The sequence below is a fragment of the Phodopus roborovskii genome, unplaced genomic scaffold (genome assembly GCF_943737965.1).
Source record: "Phodopus roborovskii unplaced genomic scaffold, PHOROB, whole genome shotgun sequence".
NCBI classification, from domain to species: domain Eukaryota; kingdom Metazoa; phylum Chordata; class Mammalia; order Rodentia; family Cricetidae; genus Phodopus; species Phodopus roborovskii.
The window spans coordinates 30055988-30064537 of NW_026126482.1; the positions used below are offsets into that span (position 1 = coordinate 30055988).

An 8550-nucleotide genomic window follows, 5' to 3' on the forward strand; every position below is an offset into this window, starting at 1 on the left:
TAGCTATAGTATCACAACAACTGGGGCATTATCACCATTATCAAAGACATTTTCATAAGAAGATTTCACTTAAAATACTAAGATGACGTAAAAGCTGTGGGCTTCCTGTAAGACTGCACTTTAGGAAGAAAATTAAGGAAGTCATCGGTTTTACAGTCCCATTTCTTCAGAGTGTTAGCAGTGGCTGGCTAAGCAAGAAGAGCAGTGGGAATAATGGGAAAGTAACAGAAGGCCCAGGGTGAACACGAAGTGGAAATGTTAAGCTCGTAGAGACTCACTCAAGGAATTTAGAGCACATACACAAAAAGAAAGAATGAATCCTGAACAAGTAACCCTCTGGGGCTTTTCAGATCTGTTGCCTTTTTATTGATTTTTTTTAATTGTTGTTGTTGTTCTGCTAAATTTTCTGGCATTAATAAAAATACAAGGAATGATTTTACTCACTAGTCAGTGATAACAAAACTAAGTTACTTTCATTAGACCATCAAGAACCTAAGTCCGGCCTTAACAGTATTTTGACAGGATCCCACGAAGCCTTATGCACCCAAAATTGTACTTGTGATTAATGTTTTATATGTTACTTATGAATACATTATAATTAAATGTTATTAAAATGTAAGACAATTACATTATCACTTCATATTTCTCTACCACATTGCTTAAGAGTGTGGATTCCTGGCCCTGTTAGCAAGCCTCTTCTCTTGACAGGTCAAATTTCAAAAAGTATTTAAGAAATCAATATGTAGAAAATACTTTGGATTCTCTTCTATTACGGATAAAGTGGCAGCAATGGACTGTGGGCAGTGAGTGGCTGGGAAACCATCACGGTGTGGTGTTTTACTCATGGTACCATGTGTTTGATCTAAAGTGACATCATCTACATGGAAAGCTGGTCATTAAATCAGGCTTAATGGAACATTCTCATTCAAGAGGTACACATAGATTTAAAATCATGAAGAAATGTAATTGAATTGAATACCAAAAAAAAAAAAAAAAAAGGTGTGAGTCAAAAAGCAGAGAAAATTCTGATGATAAAATTGTAAGCATTTGACATTTGTTGGAGGAAGTACTATGGGATGTTTTAATCTGTTTCGAAGACAAAAGAAACTAATGTGAATTGTCTACACTCCCAGGCTGGGCTTGGGGGGGGGGTGTCATTGATTCTGCCTCCCTTCTTAGCATTGAGAAACTCTGCCTGCTGTGTGATCACACCTTCTATGAACCTCCTACACCCACTGCATGGCATGCTGGTGTTTCTGAGCCGAGTTTTGCTCCCAGCCTTTCCCGTAAATATTAATTCTGACTGCTAAAACTGCCTGGATGCTAAAGCCCTGGATCCAAGCAGCAGATCAAATTCATCACATAGAAAATTGTGACAACTGTCCTGGTGGCAGGACATGATTCTTGAGCACGATCCTGGGAGATCTAGGCTCGGCTTAGACTTTTAGCCAACTTAATGATCTTCTGGCAAAACAAAAATCATTTGGCTGAGTCTATCTAACAATTGTCGGAAACCTGCAGACACTGGGAGGAATTCTTCAGGAACTAAAGTACTTGGAGAGTCACTGGCTTAAAAGAAATCACCGATTACTTGGAACCTGGCCACTTTATAGCTAGAATCTACTAGAGCATGTCTTCAACCATACATTAGGTAAGTAAGAGCCTGTACTGAAAGTTGACCATAAGATGTGATTTAAGTTGGCATCTATCTAGACATGAACTGCCACACCCTGTTCACGTGGTCCTGGGGAAGAAATGTACATGCTAGACAAAGACTCTACCAACCAAGTCATATTCCTAGCCCCCAGAAAGTTAATTTTTAAAAGCCTATTACTTGTTTCTCACCTTTTAAAAGAACCATCTTTGTGTATTTTCCTGATTCTCTTGAACTCCTGATTCAATGGGGTTTCCTGCCTCAGTTTCCCAAGCAGTTATGACTACAGACAATACTGTGTGCAGCTACATATTTATAAAGCTTGATTCCAGTACAAGTGCTACCCAGGTTCTTCCCTTCCCGTGCACCTGCCACACTTTTAGTAGCTCTTCCAACTGGAAGCTGAAATTTCTAGATGTCTTAATAGTGCATTTTAAGTAAATATTATAAAGAAAACGTAATTGTTCTTAATGTTTTTCTTCCTTGACAGAAATGGGTCTTGTTTTCAAATTAGAACTTTAAATAAATTCTTAAACAATTAGCTTCCAAAAAAAAAAAAAAAAAAAAAAAAAAAAAAAAGGTTGCCTAGTGTAGGACAGACAATGTGGCAAAGAACATGGCTTTGGTATGTGTCTTACTGTAGTGAGATTCACTTTGTCCGCATAGACCACGCCCACTGGGGGTGGGGACAGGGACAGATGTTACCTGAGGGAACTAAGTCTGAGGAGGCAACCCCAGGACCTCTCCTGCTTGCAGCCCAGGGACAGGAAGGAGAGCATCTGGAGACATCCTTGGGACCAGGAACTTGCTGGTGTCCATCTGTCTATGTTGTGAGTTATTTCTCCCTGAATAAACACCTATTTGGCCTATTTGTTTCTCCTGGTCCATATTAAACCTCAACAGTTTACAATGTTTAAATCTTACATGTTACCACATTTGAGTCACATTTTTATCTCTTATTATTTCTTAGTATTCTGACTGATAATATGAAGATACACAGAGACCATGTCATGGAGTTTTCTGCAGGTTGAATAAAAGGCATTCACAGGATGAACACTATACAGTATGTGATATATAATGAATAAATTTTAGCTTTATTAAAAAACATTTTATTTGGGAAGAAGAGGTTTCTCTGTGTAGCAGTGGATGTTCTAGGGCTTTCTTTGTAAACCAGGCTGATCTGGAACCCAGAGATTCCCCTGCCACTCCTCCCAAATGCTGGGGACTAAAGGCATGAGCCGCCACTGCCCATTTTTAAAACATCTTATCCAAAGGCCAAGAAAATAACATTTAAGATAATCATTGAAGTGGGGCTTGAGTACCGAGGCTTTTCTGTCTTTAAAGTACTTGGATCACCCAGGAGTCTTTGGAAAATGAAGATTCTTATTCAAGGAATCTGAGATCTTATATTTCCATACATTCACAGCTGATTCTCAGGAAGCTGGTCTATGGACTACAACACCTGAGGTGACTGAATTCTTGCTTCTAACTGAAATGTGAAGAATCTGATACAGGGAGAGAAAGCTTCATTTGCTTTGAAACATTCAAAACCACTGATTTGAGGTGTTCCTTGCATCGTTTTTGATTTAGTTTTTGCATCCTTTTTATTCTTTCCATGCCAATATTTCTTTAGATTGAAAACAATATTAGTGTCTATTTCCCAATGAGATCCGTATTGAGCCCTTTCATTGTGGGTAATGGGGTGAAACACTAGGTGTGTTGGAAAGGTAGTTCCACTGTCATGCTTTCCCTCAAACACTAGGAAATTGCACAGTGCTTAATAAGAGACTCTGAGGGTGCACGAATGTGATGATACTATTAAGGGAGTCTGGTGAGAAAGGGAAGGAGCTGCCATTCATTGTTGGAGAAGTGCAGGGACCTTATAATGCTGCCACACCAGACACCTGTCTCATCTGAACACGGGGACAGGAAGAGTGGTTTTTAAATGTCTTCTCTCTCTCGACATACCAACAACTCTGCAGAGCAAAGACCATTTTTTTTTTCACTTTGATGTGTCCTCAAAGGTGGCATGTCACTCTGCTTTATACAAGCACCTATGCAAGAACTTGCTACAGCTGATACAGATTTCATGGACAATTCTTCATTTTCCAAAGCAGTGTATGATCTTTAATTCATAGAAAATGAGAAAATATCTAAGCAACTCAGAGAGTTAATTAGCAAACATAGCATCTCGTTATAACCAAGTACACAGTGGCATGTATGTGTTTTCGATATTCTTGCTCTGTAGTTAATCAAGACCAATCGTTAAAGTCGTTGGCCTAAACTAAGACTTTTATCATTTGGTGAAGATCAAGGTGTCTTCCATGTATATAAAATGAGTTAAGAAATAAGTTGATCTAAATCAAAGGATGGTTAATCATCTGATTTAAAAAGTTGGAGCACATCCGGAACAGGCTGACACTAGAAGCAGTGTGGACTCATTGCTCACCTGTTTCCCAAACTTTTATGTTGTAACTGTAATTGAACATGAAATTCTTGAAAACACTCTTGGGTTGGGGAGTTGTAACCATAGCTAGCAGAATCTAGAAAATTGAGTCTACTTAAGACCTTTAGAGGAAGCACCAAAACAAAAATTAAAGTAAGTGATTCTAAATTACCTATAAGAAAGCAATAGAACAAAGCAAGCAAGCAATCACACAGCATTCAAACCATATAGCAAACTCTGTTATGAAAGAAATTTGAAACACGAGCTTGTTTTTCATATGCAAAGGAATTTTTCTGAATATCTGCTATGAAAAGAATTAAAAATCAGCAAATATTTCCTGATAATGCAGCTGTACACAACAGCGATATCCATTTGTCATTTCTGTGAATGCTCTAAATACATATTTTGTTTTGTATTCCCATCTGATGTTGAAGTAATAACTCTAACAAAACTTCGGCGAATATATACCTCTTTCGATTTCTTTTCTTGGAGGCAACCACTATATTTTAGAGCTTTTAATGGGTTAATAGTAGTGACTTGACAAATCATTTGAGTATTACCTTCTGCCACTTAGGTAATATTAGTTAAAAGTAACCGAAGCCATCAAGCCATTAAGAAGTTGATTTTTAGAACCTAAAATTCAATAAAAGGACCAGGCACAGTGATAATTAAAAGGCTAAAGGATAAGAGTCTGTGCTGGGCAGCAAAAGCATGCAAATGGGTCAGGAATTCCATCTCTGTTCCTATAACAGATCTGAAAGCAAAATAGAGTGTTCTCGACTATCTGTCTGGGAAGGGCATAGTCAGTGCACACCGAAGGCTGGCGGCTGTTGTTCAAACTGCTTCAAAGTCCTTGGAGGCTAAGGACTTCATTGGGTTTGGAGTAAGTATAAGATTAAACTTTTCTTTCCATGGCACAAGCAAAATTAGTTGTCACTGTTAATTAGTAACATAGTATCCACAGTCATAAGTAGCAGTGGCCAAAGGCAGCAAAAGTAAGCTCCAAAGTATCAGGGACAGTTCTTTCTCCAAACCAGACAGAAGACAAAGCTGAAAGGTCTATGTATGTGTCCTTACACTGACCCAAGTAAGACAGCAGACAGACTGAAGCTCAGTACGCCTGCTTCAGACACTGATGGGCAGACATTTTGTAAGCCTCAGGATAACTGGTCTTCCTCTGAGAGAAACCCCACTCTCTTCTGAGGTGATGGGTACCGAGATCGGTTCAGCTAATACCAAGGAAGAGCAGAACTAGAAACCAAGGCCTTGTGAAGGAGAAAGTAAACCAACATCAACAATAAAAACATGAACAAACAAAAATGAGAAATCCAGGAAGAGAAGGAGGAATCTGAAAAATCAGTAAATATTAAGACCTTGCAACTTAGGGTCACTGCCTAAACCTCAAGCTTTATATATTATACATTATAGGGACGGTTGCCTATGATTTGGGGATGGACCATGGATCTATTAGGAAACTTAACGTCTCTTCAGAGAAGACAAACGGAAGACTGCAAGTATGGGCTAACAAGGTAACATTTTAGACTTTTATTTTGTTAGCAATCACTAAGAAAGAAAAGGTGGTTTTTAATAACTGGAGAAGACCTTCTGGGCAGTGCCCTGAGACTCGGAGTTGTTAAATGAACATAATGACTCTTAATATCATGCAGCTAATTTGGTGGGTGGACAAGTAGGGTGCTTGGGCATTAACAGGAAAATGGTTCTGGATGGAGACGTGATTGTTCAAGTGAGGCCTTTACATGGCAAACACCACTGGTAGTGTTTGTTTGTGGTTAAACTGAGGAGATGAAACGCTAAAATAACCCTCTTGGGTTCCTTTTGAACTTTTTTTTTTCTAATAGAAAATTTTAAGGAAGCTTAAGGCTTTTGCTAAGGGCAATAAACACAGGGGCCCCAGGGGCCCCAGGACCCCGTGTGGGTGACTATCAAAAGAATCATTCTGGGAATGAAGTACCTTGAAGAGGACAATTACTGGCTGAAGAGAACAGAAGGGGTAAGGCTGCTTGATTCCCTCTCGGTTGTTCTCTCTTCCTGGAATGACACAGGAAATTAATGTTGCCAACTTCCAAATGAGACCTCAGGGCACACAGAGTGCCCAAACTTTCCTGTGAAAAAGTCTCCTGGGAGTCGGTGGTGGTCTGTTTGTTTGTTTGTTTGTTTTTTGTTTTTTTTATGCTTAATAAGGACATTAGTAAACAAGGGCACAGGTAGCCAGGTCTATGCTTGACCAAAGGCAAGGGGACCAGACAAGCCTTGGGGAGGATCGTCTTGAGTTTTCTGGAGACCACCACAGTTTGGGGTTGCGGAGACACTGGGCTAAAGGAACAGGAAACAGGTTAGAGGAGTGGAGAGCCCTGTTTTCCATTCAGTACTGAAAAGAGGCCACTTAAATCTTTCAGGGACTCCAGGCCATGTCTGCCTGCTAAGGTGCAGCAACCCGCCTCTCCCTGCCCCAGTCTGGGGAATCAAAGAGCCTCTGGGAACACCTGCGGTAATAGAGTTTAGCCCATCTACCGATGTCTGATGGCAATGGCCCATGCTGTCAGGGTTTGCTCGGAAGGGGAAAGCAGAGAAGGACAATGAGGGGTCATTGGTAAACAAAAAGTGGGCACTCTTAACTTAAACGCCAAGCAGCACAACTTCAAATGGCTGGCCTCGCAGTCACACAGGCCACGGTTAAAGTCAGGTCACAGTTTAAATACCACAGTTATTTAAAGGCACGGAGAAAAGTTGCTTTGCTTGCCTCCCATTTCTGTAAATTTCTAGCCTGTACTCGAAAGAGTTTGGTCAAAATATTATGACTCTTTTGGAGCACGCTGCAAATGAGCGCAGTTTCCTCCCACTTGATCTGGAGAAGTGCGGCCAGCTCCAGTCTGCCGCCTGGCCGGGAATGTACTCCTTCTCCTGGGTCCCCCGGGTCCTCCTCGCCCAGTACTCCTGGTTCAAATGCAGTGACAACGAACCGATCCCTCCTGCCCCTGATCACCACGCTGGCATGACGCCTCGGCTAGGACTCACCGCACCCCGGGAGAGCGCCAGAGCTGGGAGAGCCGCTGCGCTGGTACGGGCCTCCGCCACCCGAGCCACCGGTGGAGCAGGACTCAATCCCCGTGTCTTCTCTAGCCACACAGCATCACCCAGTCCAGTCGCAGCTGCCTGGCGATCATCAGCGAAGCATCTCCTCGTTTATAGCCTAGGGGGCGTCGCTGCTCCACAGGTTCCAACCCCTGGGCTCTGCTTTGCACTCCTCCCCTCCCTCTCCTCCCCGCCCCGCCCCAGACCCTCGGTCCAACCCTCTCCCTCTCTGGATTCTCACTGCACTTTTCTGCTGCCAGTCACCCGTTGCCAGTTCCCAGATCCGTGCTCATGTGGTCCTGAATCCCCCATCACAGCCTGAGTGCTGGAGATGGAAGGAGGTTGGGGTAAGGCCACATAAATTGACTCCGAGATAAATGCTCCACTTAGAACCGAGGAAGGAAAAAAAAAAAAAAAAAACCTTGGAAAACTTTTAAGGATGAACTTAAAAGACAAGGGAACTCCCTTGTCTTTGCTGTGGCTAACTCAAATTTTGACACCCTTGTGTGGCTCACAGATGGAATGGATTAATTTCAGAGTTGTAAAGTGAAAGAGATGAAAACCAGTTCCTCCTAGTTTACACGCGGCTCGAGCTGCACTTATTTTAAAATAAAATCAGACTGCCAAAAAACAAATAGCACAAAATATCTGAAAACGAAAATGAACTCAGTTCTTTTCAAAACCAAAAGTCCTTTCCCCAGTGCATCATGGTGAAGTCAGAATTACTCTGATACCAAACCCAGGCAACACATTACAAGAAGACCTCAGACTAACCACTTCTGTGAGTGGAGATGCAAATCCTCAATGAAGTGCTACCAGTTCAAACCCAATGAAAAATAAAATATTGAGATCAGGATGTGCCCTGCTCCCAATTTCTCCACACTGTAACACTGGCTTTTCAGACTGCAAGAGGTTCTGTTTTACAAGCAGCATTGACTCCATTTTGGGGGGGAAAAAAAAAAACGCAGAAGTAGAGTTCACACCTTGATGGGCAAGTAAACACCATCTGTCTATCACCAGTCACAAGGCACAGACAGATTTAACAACTTATTCCTTCAAGTAGAAAAGGCCCCACTATTAAAAAAAAGGAAAAAGAAAAAGAAAAATCAAAGTAAATGGGAGCCTACTGCCACGCATGCTGATGTTAAGATTAAACCAGGGAAAGCAGGCAGGACATCTCCACCTGCCATATAACTGTCAACTGGGCTGAGTCTTGCACTTGACCTCTCCAGCCTTTGCTCAAACCTTGACTGCACAGTCGCAGACCTCCATCAGGATTATCTTATGACCATAGAGACTCGAGCTACCCTACCTGGCTTCTCAGGCATCTCTGCAATTCCTCCGGCTCCATCTGGGT

At 41.8% G+C, this 8550-nt stretch overlaps 1 protein-coding gene across 2 annotated transcripts in view; it reads right to left on the reverse strand.

The window, feature by feature from the left end:
• The window catches only part of LOC127229374 (type-1 angiotensin II receptor A), a 42672-nt gene extending 35416 nt beyond the window's left edge, over positions 1-7256 (reverse strand). Inside the window, exons 1-2 of one of the 2 annotated variants that reach the window (XM_051194498.1) lie at positions 7137-7256; positions 6073-6149 (exon numbers count right to left, since the gene is read on the reverse strand). The gene's annotated coding sequence lies outside the window, so the exon portion shown is untranslated. The remainder of the gene's footprint in view (positions 1-6072; positions 6150-7136) is intronic. The other variant, XM_051194497.1, reaches the window with a different exon arrangement.
• Between the last annotated feature and the right edge of the window lie 1294 nt (positions 7257-8550).